The following is a 13,183-nucleotide window of genomic DNA, read 5'->3' on the forward strand; positions in this document are numbered from 1 at the left end:
TTGCGTGGTCACATTTATTGAACCCTTGTGCAGGTTGATTAGAAGTCTGTCCCATTTCTCATTGGTTAAGTCCAGGTTAAGCTGCTGCTCTCTTTCCTGACACATTGTGCTGACCTTCAGCATATTGTTGGAAAATAGAGGTAAATACATATCCGAATACACGTGATGTTGTGGTGAGGATCTGGAACAGATGGTTTTAAAAGGGGTATGAGAACAAGATCAATTGAAGGAGGTGTTGGGGTAGTTGAAAAAATGTCATAAATGTACATATGTCTAGAATGGGAATGTGTGATCAGGCATCTTGGCCTGAAGTGCCTTGTAGGATAAAAAGGCACCCTTGTGGAAGAAATGTTCTGCACATATTTTTTGGTATGGCCAATTATCCGCCAGAAAGCGGGATGACATTCCGGAAGGGAACTCACTGTGGGCCCACTATTGAATGATTCTTATATTTGGTAGGGACATGTTGGGCAGGCAGCCATGGGATTAGGTGTAGGGAAAGCTTGGAATCAGTACTCTCCAGTTGTACCCAGGCTTTCATTTTTCCCATGCAGGGTCCAATCTACGATCCTGGATAAGTGGCCACCAGATATTATCTATAAATGTCAGGTAAACCTATTCCCATTTTAGTTTGGGTATTGTGAGAAGAACAAAGCTAATTCGGAGACGTTTTTGTCTCCATAAGCTCTACGGAGGGCTGTAAAAAAGCTGCTGGGAGTTTGAGGGGGACTGCTTGTAGTAGACAGAGTACACGGAGCAATAAGTTCATTTTTAATTATAGCTGCCCTTCCGAACCACGAGTCAAGTCCCTTATGCCAGTTTTGGAGATCTCATTGGATATCTGCAAGGAGAGGTAGATAGTTTAACTCATATAGGTCCGGTGGGCGATTGGCAGCTGGACCCCTAAGTACGTGATGGACCGGGTTTGCCAGAGAAAAGGTAAACTGGATTTGAAGTCATCCTTGATAGTTAATGGCAGGGAGTTATTTAATACAAAGGACGTAGAGAAGTTTTCTGTAGATTGGATAGTGGGCTGTAGTGGGCAAAGTCACTTAGTAGATTAGGGATGTTGAGTTGTGGGTCTGAGAGGAAAAACAAAATGTTGTCTGCGAACACTGCTATTTTATATGTTTGTTCAGAAACGGTAATCCCTTTGATGTTAGGATTAGCTCAGATTCGCCTTAGTAGGGTCTCTAATGTCAGAACAAACAGGAGTGGGGACAATGGGCATCCTTTTCTAGTACCTTTTGATATGGAGAAGGCGTCTGACAGGTGGCCGTTAACTCTAATTTGTGCAGTCGAAGCAGAATAGAGAGCTTTTGTAACGTACCTGGTGGTGGAGCCTGACGTGTGGAGGTAGGCTTCTCTTACATCTCCGGCTTAGGAGTCCTGGTATTGATAGGAGCACCTGAGCACAGAGTGGGCTCGAGTGCCTGACTGGTTTTCTGTTGCAGGATGCCGGAGAGCTGCACGAGGTTGGAGGATGAGCAGGTAGTGTGTTGCTGTGGGCAGGCTGTGTTTGCTGAAAGGCAGGCTGGCTTTGTTGATAATCAGGCTGTGTGTTTGCTGTGGAGCAGGCTGTGCCGACGGAAGACCGTTGTAGTAAGTGACACAAGTCGGCTGGTTCAGATGCTGAGAGCAGGGTCAGGCAGTCTGGGTTAGCAACTGAAAAGCAGATCAAGGTACAACACGACAGGCAGAAAAGTCAAGATCAGGCCAGGGTTGGCAACAGTTGGCAGATAGCTGTATAAGAAGGAGCAGGCAGAGAAGAAAACCAAGGACATGCCAGGGGTTAGTACAGGCAGTGTTCAGGCAAGGTCAAGGAAGATCAAGTCGGTAACAGAGATGTGATACAGGAACAGGTTTCAGGTACTTCAGAGAACTTAATGGGCCAAGTGGCAAGGACCTCAGGCAACGATGCAGTTTAAATAGCTGCCTGGGGTTTGTGCGTGCATGCACACTTGTTCAAGCTCCAGTTTGCACGCTTTTGCGCATGCGCACCCGCGAAATGGCTGTGAACAACTGTTCTGCGCACTGGAATGAATCTTCCCTAACAGCTAGGGTGAAGTTGAGCATTCGATTCTGGATGCCAATCCGTTTCCAGTACTGCTCTGATGTAATCCCAGGCCACCCTGTCAAACTCTTTCTCCGCATCCAGGGATAGGAAAAACCCATGTTGTTTGGAAGAGGTCAGCCAGTGATGTAGATTTAGGGCTTTAGGGTGAGAATATCTGCAAAACTCTTTTAATAAGCCACGGATAGGCCATCAGGGCCTGGTATTTTCTCTGTCTTCAGTTGTTTGAGGGCAAGGGTCAATTCTTCTGTCATGAGCGCTCAGTCTAAGTTTCCCAGATCAGTCTGCGACAAGGGTTTCAGGCTGTATTGGGGAAAGGAAGTCAGCCATGAGCTGTCATCGAGGTAATACTGCACAAATTGTGCAGCAACATCATTTGTGGAAAGTAGGAGGCATTCATCGGAAGTCTTAATATGACGTATTGCTAGGGTAATTGGTCTATCATAAAGGGTGTCTTTTAGGAAGAGATGCCAAGCGTTCTCATCTGCCAAGGTTTCGGTAATCGTTAGAGGGACATGCTTGGGGATGAGGATGGAAACCCCTTTGGTTTTAGTTGGGTTATTAGTTGCATAATGTGCTAAGGGGTAGTGGTGATTAGTTAACTTAGGGATGTGATCAGTGCGAAAATGTATTTCTTGGTTAAACATTACGTCAGCCTGTTGTTTGCGCATCAACAGTAGGAGCTGTTTTTTTTTTGTTTTTTTTTTTGTTTTGTTTTTTTTTTAGCCCTTTTTGAGGACTTTGAGCCCTTGCGCATTTAGTGTTATTAATTTAAGGATTCTAGATATAGGTGACGTGAGCGCATCATGAGTTGTGTCAGGTATCTGGGAAGAGAATCAGCAGGGATGGTGCAGTCATATGTTGGGAGAACGATAGGCACTAATTTGTAGGGCAGCAATGAGAAAGGGTGAGGGGAGGGAGACTTCTCCGCGATGAGGGAGAGATGGGACAGAAGAAGGGGTAGATGGGACACCACGGATGGGGGGAGCTAATCTAGTGAGTCAAGGGTATGGATAGGGTAAAGGAAGAAGAAGGTGTAATCCAGAGGCAGCGATGAACCAGGTAGGCTGCCCTTGTGTATTCCAGGACATTCTGGAGAGATTCCTTGGGCAAGGAGAAATAGTGTACTAGGTGTTTTGAAAGCATAAATTCAGCGCAGTGCGGTGATGTGACCTTAGGGTACACTGTTTATGCAGCAGTGGCCAAGTGGAAGGGATTCTAGAGTAAGGAGGGGTCCCTGTCAAATGAGATAAAAGAAAATCCAATGTCATATGGGGATGACCATTCTAAAATTCTATTTCAATTCAGTCTTTCAGTAAATTAACTTCAAATGGTTGTAAACCTCAGACATCATATATCAGGGGTCCTCAAACTACGGCCCGCGGGCCACATGCGGCCCGCCGAGGCCATTTATCCGGCCCACCGGCAGGGGCGGGAAACTAAGTACAGAGGCGGGCAGGGGGCTGCTGTACCTTACCTGGTTCCGGTCCCAGTCCCACGATGATCCAGTCCAGGAAGCGCTGCTCCTTCATTCACTCCGGCCACTCCCTCACTCCTGCCGCTCGGCTCCGCCTCCTCACCGGTGATTGGGCGCCAGAACTGTAGCTCATGAAAGGCACACAGGTGGCCAATCACCTGCGAGGAGGCGGAGCCGAGCAGCCCCGTGAACATCGAATGAGAGAGAGGCCGGAGTGAAGAAGGACAGCAGACCGGTAAGTGTTCCGTGCAGATGGTGCTGCTGCAACCAGGTATGCTGACTGCAGTAGCACCTAGGCTGGAACGGGTCAGCAAGGTACGTGTCATTGGTGTCAGTGGGAGGAATAGTGCCCCATCATTGGTGTCACTGATACTAATGATGGGGCATTATTCCTCCAACTGACACCAATGATGGGACACTATTCCTCCCACTGACAACAATGATGCGACACTATTCCTCCCACTGACAATGATGGGACACTATTCGTCCCCCCACTGACACCAACGATGGGGCACTATTCCACCCCCCACTGACTCCAATGATGGGGCACTATTCCTCCCCCCCACTGACTCAATGATGGGACACTATTCTTCCCCCCCACTGACACCAACGATGGGGCACTATTCCTCCCCCCCACTGACACCAACGATGGGGCACTATTCCTTCCTCCACTGATGCCAACGATGGAACACTATTCCTCCCACTGACACCAATGTTGGGACACTATCCCCCCCACTGACACTAATGATGGGCACTATTCCCCTCCACTGACACAATGACGTACTATTCCTCCCACTAACACCAAAGATGGGGCACTATTCTTCCCACTGACACCAATGATGGGACACTATTCCTCCCACTGACACCAATGATGGGGCACTATTCCCCCCTACTGACACCAATGATGGGGTACTATTCCTCCCACTGACACCAATGATGGGACACTATTCCTCCCACTGACACCAATGATGGGGCACTATTCCCCCCTACTGACACCAATGATGGGGTACTATTCCTCCCACTGACACCAGTGACGGAGCACTATTCCCCCCACTGATACCAATGACGTACTATTCCTCCCACTGACACCAAAGATGGGGCAGTATTCTTCCCACTGACACCAAAGATGGGGCAGTATTCTTCCCACTGACACCAATGATGGGGCACTATTCTTCCCACTGACACCAATGATGGGACACTATTCCTCCCACTGACACCAATGTTGGGACACTATCCCCTTCCCCCACTGACACCAATGAAGGGGCACTATTCCTCCCCCCACTGACAATAATGATGGGGCTCAATTCCTCGAACTGACACCAATGATGGGGTACTGTTCCTCCCACTGACACCAGTAATGGGGCACGATTCTTCCCACTGACACCAATGATGGGGCACGTTTCTTCCCACTGACACCAATGATGGGGCACGTTTCTTCCCACTGACACCAATGATGGGGCATGTTTCTTCCCACTGACACCAATGATGGGGCACGTTTCTTCCCACTGACACCAACGATGGGGCACTATTCCTCCCACTGACACCAATGATGGGGCACTATTCCTCCCACTGACACCAATGATGGGGCACTATTCCTCCCACTGACACCAATGATGGGGCACTATTCCTCCCACTGACACCAATGATGGGGCACTATTCCTCCCACTGACACCAATGATGGGGCACTATTCCTCCCACTGACACCAATGATGGGGCACTATTCCTCCCACTGACACCAATGATGGGGCACTATTCCTCCCACTGACACCAATGATGGGGCACTATTCCTCCCACTGACACCAATGATGGGGCACTATTCCTCCCACTGACACCATTGATGGGGCACTATTCCTCCCACTGACACCAATGATGGGGCACTATTCCTCCCACTGACAGCAATGGTGGGGCACTATTTCGCTCCATAAGACACACTTGGGGGGAAATGTCTTTGCGTCTTATGGAGTGGCCGGCCCAGTATTCCCACCGCCATTGTATGTCCGCAGTCTCTGGTCATCTCCTATACTGTGTCCGCAGTCTCTGGTCATCTTCTGTACTGTGTCCGCAGTCTCTGGTCATCTCCTGTACTGTGTCTGCATTTGTTCATAGTTTTTTTTTAAAAAAAAACTATAGTCCGGCCCTCTAATGGTCTGAGGGACAGTGAACTGGCCCCCTGTTTAAAAAGTTTGAGGACCCCTGTCATATATGAACAAAACATGTCCCTCTATAGTGCATACTAGTCTCAATTAAGCACACTAAATATAATTTCTGTCTACTGCTTTATTACTCTTCTATCATCCTGAATCAATGCTGATAAGTTTTCTTGACACCAAGAGGAAAATGGTGACAGTGGAGGGACCTCCAGCAGATTGACAGCCTCAGCTCTGTTCCTGTGAGTTGTGTGGAGGGGGTGTGTTGTCTTTTCTCCAATCAGCTTTCAGTGCTCTCCTCACTGAGCTCTACAGAGTTTAATTTCAGCCCCACACCTCCTTTTTCTGAACTCTCAGACAAACTTTATAAATACAGCACTTTGAAGGGATGTTGTTGAGAAAAGAAGACTGCACATAAACAGGTGCAAATTATGTAAGAGAATTTTGTGTATCACTTGAGGCCGGTCACTTCACTTGGTATATGTATAGATTTACAGCCAGTTTAAAGCATTCTTTTTTGCCTAGTTTTGACTTCACAGTCAATGGAATTCTGATGTTCAGTCCCGTGTGGTGGAGTACTTAGTTCCTCCAATAATTTCCAACCATATTTGCAATTTCTGTTCCATAAGGAAGTCCTTATGGAACAGAAATTGTTAAAAAGGATGGTCATCTATAGCCAACTTACATTCATATGTTGTTACTAAATCTAATCTAACATCTATGTGTAAATCTGGCCGTACATCATGCAAGTTTTTTTTCCCTTGGGTTGAAGGAAAGAAAAGTGCTCGATTTCCTATCAACACAGTCAGTGTTAATGGGGGAATCCCTCCCGCTGCACTATTGTATTCTGACAGCAGGAGGTTTCTCTGCCATCAGAATACAATGATTACTGCTGCTTGCTATAGCCAGCAACAGTGATCATACGAAGAAAACCCGACAGGTTGGTTGTACTGAAGTCGATCAGTAGATTGACTTCAGTACAACCAGCCTTTTCATAGGTGGATTGAAATTCATCTGGTTGTTTAGAACCAGCTGAATTGTGATTTGTTTATGGCTGGCTTATCTCTAGTCAAGTTTCTCACTTTGCTCTGTGATCAGAAAGACCTTGATGGTTGTACCCTGATGGATCTTTAAGTTCGACTGTTCTGATGCTTCCTAAGCACAGAAACCTCCATTGTCTGATTAATGAAGTTAAATACTGTAAAGTGTTTTGTTATATCTGATGAGTTACAAATACCTATTGATCTTGGTGGAAACCTTGTGATCTGATAACTTCCTATGTCCTCTACCTGTACTGACTGTTATCAGCTCAAACTCTCTCCAACCCCCTTCACCCTCACTCAGCTACCCCCTCATCACCCCTCTCCTACTGCCCCACCACTGCTCTGACCTCCTCTCCCACCCCACCATATATTCATCATACTGAAGCTCCCCCAACACTCCGCACCTTTGACCTTACTACCATCGAGGAAGTCTCCAAGATCCTCTCTGATGCCCGCCTCACCACCTGCCCCCTCGACCCTATCCCCTCAACTCCTACGACCTCCTTCCCCCTCCATCCTACGCTCCCTCACCCACATCTTCAATCTCTCCCTCTCCTCCGGCACTTTCCCCTCCCCTCTGAAACATGCACACATCACCCCCATACTTAAAAAGCCCTCCCTGGACCCCAATGACCCGAACAACCTCAGACCCATCTCCCTGCTCCCATTTACATCTAAACTCCTCGAGCGCCTAGTCTATACCTGCCTATGCTCTCACCTCAACGACAACAACCTCCTCGATCCCCTACAGTCCGGCTTCTGTCCCCTACACTCCACCGAAACTTCCTTACTCAAACTCTCCAACGACCTGCTAACCGCCAAAGCTAATGGCCACTATTCAGTGCTCCTACTCCTTGACCTCTCTGCGGCCTTCGACACAGTCGACCACCCCCTCCTCCTCAAAAAACTACACTCCCTCGGCCTCAGAGATTCTGCTCTCTCCTGGCTCTCATCCTACCTGTCACAACGCTCCTTCAGCGTTACCTATAATGCTACCACCTCCCCCTCACTCCCCCTCTCTGTTGGGGTCCCTCAAGGCTCTGTCCTCGGGCCCCTTCTCTTCTCCATCTATACCTCCTCCCTTGGCCAACTCATACACTCTCACGGCTTCAACTACCACCTCTATGCCGACGACACACAAATCTATCTCTCAACCCCCCACCTCACCCCCTTGGTCTCAGCCCGAATCACACACCTACTGAGCGACATATCAGACTGGATGTCACTCCACTTCCTTAAATTGAACCTCTCCAAAACCGAGTTTCTTGTCTTTCCCCCAGCCCGGACACCACCCCCCATAGACTTCTCCGTCACATCCAACAACGCTACCATCAAACTCGCCCTGCAGGCCAGAGTACTTGGTGTAATTCTGGACTCCAACCTATCCTTTCAACCCCAAGTCCAATCTTTAACAAACTCGTGCAGACTCCACCTCCGCAACATCGCCAAAATATGCACGTTCCTAACCCCAGAAACCACTAAACAGCTCATCCACTCCCTCATCATATCACGATTCGATTACTGCAACTCCCTCCTTACTGGCCTGCCTTGCCGCTGGCTATCCCCGCTTCAGTCGATCCTGAATACGGCTGCCAGACTCATTCACCTTTCCAACCGCTCTGTCTCCGCCACCCTCCTCTGCCAATCCCTCCACTGGCTTCCGATTGCGCAATGGATCAAATTCAAAATCCTAACACTGACGTACAAAGCCGTCCACCATACTGCCCCGAACTACATCACTGACCTAATATCCAAGTACCGCCCAGCACGCACTCTCCGCTCCTCACAAGACCTCCTTCTCTCTAGTTCCCTGGTCTCCTCCTCCCATGCCTGCTTCCAGGACTTCTCCAGGGTGTCACCCATCCTCTGGAACTCCCTGCCCCAACCCATCAGATTATCACCTACTCTCCTCTCCTTTAGGCGCACCCTGAAAACCCATCTCTTCAGGGAAGCTTACCCCACCCCCTGCTAACTTGCCGACCTCCTCCACTCTTCCTACCCCTCCATCCCCCACAGCTATCTCCTCCTGTGCCACCATCCCCTCCCTCCTAGATTGTAAACTCGAAAGAGCAGGGCCCTCGATCCCCTCATGTTTTGCATTGTATTGGTATTGTTCTGTCACATGTTCTGTCCCCCTTTGTAATGTACAGCGCTGAGCGAACTATTGGCGCTTTATAAATACTGTATAATAATAATAATAGTAATAATAATATTGCTCTCTAAGAACATCAGATCCAAATCCATCTATGTTATGGCTAATAGGAAACAGGCAGGGTTTCCTAGTCCTTTCTTGTTTATGTTGTCCTGCTACAAAAGAGTGAGTGACTGTTGTTATCCTAGGACAAGAAGTGAAAATAAAGGGAGAATAGCTTGAAAAAAGAAAAGTAATGCAGCCATGACATCTAGGAAACGGTAAAGTACAATATATTTCATTTTGGTTTTGAGGCTCAGATATGCTTTAAACGGGACCTGTAAGAATGGGACCTGCCATTGCTGACTGTATGTAAGGCCTTGGGGCTGTCATCTTCATCCTTACTGATCTATTAACAAATTAAAGCGGTAGTAAATTTGCCAGAAAAAACCTGCCCCCCCTGCAGGTTTGTCATAATGTGCTAGTATCCACCGCATATTAGCACATTATGACATACTTGCCTTTCAAATGAAGCCCTCCAGCAATGCACCATCACTGCTGCTAGGCTCTCATCTTCACTCTGTCTTCCTTCCAGGTTCACGAGCTCCAGTCATTTGAACACTCTGCGTGTCCTGAATGCAGACAGTAACCACACATGTGCATATTATGACATCGGCTATTGTCAATGTCAGTATCTCCTAAATGGTGCACATTTATTGATTGTACCTACAGGTAATATCACGCCTTATTGTAAGCTTACCTGTAGGCACAAGTTAGAAAGCAGATTCCCACCACCTTAATTGATCAAATCGTTACCATCAAATAATTTTTACATGAGAAACCTTTTTAATGCAATGCAACATTTTATTTTAAATGGAACATACTGTATGATATTTGCAAAATATTGTATGCAGTGAAAATGTATTCCCACCAGGGGCGGACTGACCATTTGGAAATTCGGGCAGTGCCCGAGGGCCCGGGGTCAGTAGGGGGCCCCATGAGATGCCCCTGGTACCTTTTTCATAGGCTTTTTTGAGTTTGGGCAAGGATACAGGGGCCCCATGATCCCCTATTGCCTGGGGGCCCCATGAGCTGTCAGTCCGCGCCTGATTCCCACAGACCTTATTGTAAATTATTTTGCTCTGTATCTTGTTAGATTGCAACCGCTTGGCATATGTACACAAATGGTCAGTGTAATATGAGTTAGGTTGGGTGCACGCAGGCAATTTTTGGTATAGTGTTCATTGTCCTGATTGCCCTAGGATTAATCCTTAGCCACTGTGACACATAGGGGACAATGGCGTGTAGCATGTAGTAGCTATTAATCTTTAATCATTATTACTAATTCATTAGCACATTGCTCCAGGTAAATGCAATCGAACGTTATTACACGCAACTGTATGAGTAGTGATCACTAGTGATTAATGGCAGGGTATTAGGCGACCATCACTTTGGTAAAAATCGTCTGTGTGTCTGGCTTTAAGTCCCTAAACCTGCCAATCAAATAGGCAAAATTGTATTCATTACAAGCTAATGTACAAAATACCCTGGTGGATCTACTGGAGACTTGTGGTATGTGTCTTTTTCTGTATCATGGTATGAAACAGGCATTGTTTGCTATAATGAATACCCTAAGAGCCTATACAAGGCAATACAATACCAGCTAAACAGGTCTATTCCCTGCCTGTATTTCTGTTAGACTGGACCATTTACACTATGGGCAATCCTCTTGGTGATTATTTCTTTTCAATAACCTGCAAATCTTTTGCTTAGTAGCCTGATTTCTATATGGCCTAGGAAGAGTTTCAGAAATAATGGATTAAAGTTGAGCTCCATTCACACTTGAAAATAATTAAATAAACTGTAGCTGCTGACTTTTTAAAAACAGCCAATCACCTGTCCTATGATCTAGCGGTGGTGTATTCACACCAGCCAGGTTCAGAAAAAATGAGGAAGGGTTGTAACAGCGCAAACACTGCAAAGTCCTGGGAAATGGTAGTATGGGTGATGGTGGTATTAGTGGCTACTGTATGAAGAGCGTAGGATTCCGTGTGGCACTGAGGGCAAGGCTTCCAAATAAGCTGTAGCAACTTCTGTAGATGAGAAAAAGGAGAGAAGCGCCTCTAAGTGCAATAAGTCTTTTAATTCAAGTCTAAATGTAGAAACACTCACATGTGTGAAGTAATCATAAGCATAAAAACCGTGGTTAACAATAGTTAACGGTGGGGTGGTAACCCGGGTGAAGAGCCGAAAAAGGCTCTTGAAAAAGGAGTGCACTTCCGCCTTCCACGGCCAGTGCATGCTCCGAAACGCGTCGCAGTGCACCCTGGGATCTGACGTCATCACGGCCACGCCGCCGCTACGTTCCAGCGTGCGTTCCATCCGGCTTTGAGGGAGGACGTGCATGAAGGCTGGCCTCACCACTGTTCCCCCTCCAGCCACCACGCTGTTCCAGCCGAGAGCTGACCTCCCCACATCGCAGAGAGATGACGGCTCTTCACCCGGGTTACCACCCCACCGTTAACTATTGTTAACCACGGTTTTTATGCTTATGATTACTTCACACATGTGAGTGTTTCTACATTTAGACTTGAATTAAAAGACTTATTGCACTTAGAGGCGCTTCTCTCCTTTTTCTCTTTTTTTCACACCAGCCAGGTTCACCTGCCATCTTCTGTCCCCGACATCTTAAGTGTGGGCACCCAGCTGCGATAGCTTTGGCTCCTCAGCCAGGTGTCCACTGCGTATGTGTGATTGTGAATGGTCCCGTAGTCTTCTAGGACCTGTCGCGTGTCTCGGAAGAATACGGGGTGCTGGAGGACAACTTTCACTTCTGATCGCCTAGGCGGTGGAAATGGAAGTGGGTACCTGTCAAAATTGGGTACTCTTTTCCCAATGGTTCCAGTTCCTAACAGGTAGCAGGAGATGAGTCCTTAAAGCAGAACTTCTTGTTATAGGTGAAGCACTGCTTTATTACCTCGTTCACAGCAGATGTGCTTAAAAACCGATGGGAAAACCATCAAGGTTGCAGGTAACAACACCAATGGGACCTTTTGAGCAAACCATTTTATATTTCCTTTTAGTTTTTAATTAAAACTGTCTTGAGACAAACCTGGAGGCTGCTGTGGTGCCCATACCTGATTGCCCGACCCACCCACTACATTGACGGTTCACTGATTTGGAAGAACCATCATCAGAGATCTCTACAGAGCTACAGTTTGCATTGCCAGGAAGTCTATACCATATATATTTCCTCACTCCAGCCACATCTCTGTCACAGCTGAAAACTAGTTGGTGCATAAGTGAGTAGTGAGGTAAGTAAGGACCTCCCAAGCTTTCCCTGTGTCATGTGACATAATGCAGAGCCTAGGGTGAAATTAAAGAGATCCTCACTCTGTGGCAGGTTCCACACTGGTGTTAGACTCTGACAGGGATGGCTGGAACTACCCAAGGTCTGCAGCAGCACCTACTATTCGCTTACTCCTAGGTAGACCAAGTAAGAAGGCATCTCTTCCCAGACCAGCAATGTAACATGGGAAATATCCCTATTGACCCACTCACCCAGACCCAGTGGTCGGAAAGGTGGTGGAGTAGATTTGCTTCTATCCCCACTGAGCAGTTTTCAAGTCCTCCCTAACCTTCCCTCTCCATCCTTCTCTTCTTTCGAGACTCACTGCATCCGGCTGTTTTCCCATTTCTCTGAGGATTGCAGTGATCTATCGGTCTCCTGGACCGGTGTCCCGCTTTCTTGATGATTTCTCCTCCTGGCTACCCTACTTTCTCTCCTCTGAACTACCCACTATTATTCTCAGAGATTTTAACATACCTATTAATGTCAACAACCCGGCTACATCCCAACTCTTCAACCTAACCTTATCTTTTGCATTAGCACAATGTATACAGTCCTCCACTTACTCTGATGGGAATACATTAGACCTTGTTTTCTCCCATCTTTGCACTCCCTACAACCTCACAAACACCCCTCTCTCTGATCACAATCTCATCACCTTCACAGTGTCCTCGTCTTCAAACACCTGTCCCTCCAAGCGGCAAACAATTACCCACTGAAACCTTCACAACTTGAACCCTGCTCCTTTCCACTCTGCAACTGACCAACTCTATGACAGAATCTCTCCCCTGTCCTGCCCTGACCTGGCCACTGCTGTCTACAACAGTTCGCTTTCATCCACATTAGACTCACTTGCTCCTCTAACAACACGAAGCCCCGACCGTTACAACCTTGGCCGACTGACAACACCAGAAATCTTAAACGACATAGTCATGCACTGGAGCGATTGTGGCGTAAAACCA

At 47.3% G+C, this 13,183-nt stretch overlaps 1 long non-coding RNA gene across 1 annotated transcript in view; it reads left to right on the forward strand.

Moving 5' to 3' along the window:
* The window catches only part of LOC149441390 (uncharacterized), a 136,538-nt gene that overhangs the window by 18,212 nt on the left and 105,143 nt on the right, over window positions 1–13,183 (forward strand). The window lies entirely within an intron of this gene.

The sequence above is a fragment of the Staurois parvus genome, unplaced genomic scaffold, assembly GCF_062004578.1.
Source record: "Staurois parvus isolate SC_StPar_1 unplaced genomic scaffold, SC_StPar_1.0 ptg000991l, whole genome shotgun sequence".
Taxonomy (NCBI): domain Eukaryota; kingdom Metazoa; phylum Chordata; class Amphibia; order Anura; family Ranidae; genus Staurois; species Staurois parvus.